The following is a 1,298-nucleotide window of genomic DNA, read 5'->3' as shown; positions in this document are numbered from 1 at the left end:
TATATGTATATGCATGTGTATGTATGTATGATATGCGTAACTGTGTGTCTCTCTTTTTGTAGTTGTGTTCGATCCCACTGGTTGACAACTTGTGTTGCTTACCTCCTTGTTACTCTGTTGTCAGACACAAGAAACGACCGAAGATGAGTATTGATCAGAATCAGTAATAAATCAGTATGGGCTCGCAAAATGAAGACCAACAAGCAAACATGAGAATACATAGCACATTTGTATGGGCAAACCCCTCTCCGGAAACCGAAAAACGAAAGGTATATACCACTATTCATTGGAATACGCACCAATTCAGTGTAGGAAAACTAAAACAAAAAGTACAAAGTGTAACAAAAATAAGAAAAAAGCTATCATCAGCATTAGTAACAAATATAATTGATAACGAACGTAATAAAAGCAAGAAAGTAAAAAAAGAAACAAAAATAAACAAAGGCAAGAAAAACGAAATCAGACTTGGCAAAAAGAAAAGACATATATATGCAAATAAAAAAGGTGAAAAATAAGCAAAATAAGAACAAACAAAAAGTTAACAATCATCAGAATGAGCAACATCTGCATGGGAGAAAACCAATGAAAAGCAATAAAAAAAAGTAAAAAAAAAAGAAAGCAAGCAAAACATAAAGCGCTAACAAACATTTGAATGAGAAACAAATTAGTGTAGATAAAAAACGGAAAGTAAAAGAAAACAAAAAAATTCAACACAATAAAAAAAAAAACCAAGGACCAAAAAGAAAGAAACTCCATAGCATGAGCAAAAATAACAAAAACCAAAGCAATAAATAAAAATACTGACCAGTATGTGCAATCGATCAAAGTAGAGTCGGTTTTCTTCCTAACATTGCAGAGCAGTTTGTTTTAAACACATTTTTTTCTCATTCGGACGTTCACCTTTGCTGTCGATTCCTGAAAAATTTCAAATGACTAATGTCTTTCCATATCTATATACATTTTCATTTTAAATACATGCATAAAAATAGCGAGAGAGATGCAACCCTCTTTCTCTGCATATATATATATATATATATATATATATATATATATGTATGTATGTATATGTGTATACACACGTACATCATATCATATGACGTTAAACTATCAAGCAACCAGGGAAACGAACCTGCATATACAACTGATTTTAAAATTTCTGCTTCTTTTGTTAGAAGGCAAACATAAATTATATTAAATTACTTTCTTCTTCTACCTCATAACACTGGTTTTACATTCTGGCACTGACCAGCAATCCTATGGGAAGCCGGTCGGTCAATTATGTCGACCCCAGAGCTCCA

This window comes from Octopus bimaculoides, chromosome 5, assembly GCF_001194135.2.
Source record: "Octopus bimaculoides isolate UCB-OBI-ISO-001 chromosome 5, ASM119413v2, whole genome shotgun sequence".
Taxonomy (NCBI): domain Eukaryota; kingdom Metazoa; phylum Mollusca; class Cephalopoda; order Octopoda; family Octopodidae; genus Octopus; species Octopus bimaculoides.
The sequence above is the reverse complement of the archived record's forward strand: the minus strand, read 5'-3'. Positions refer to the sequence as shown.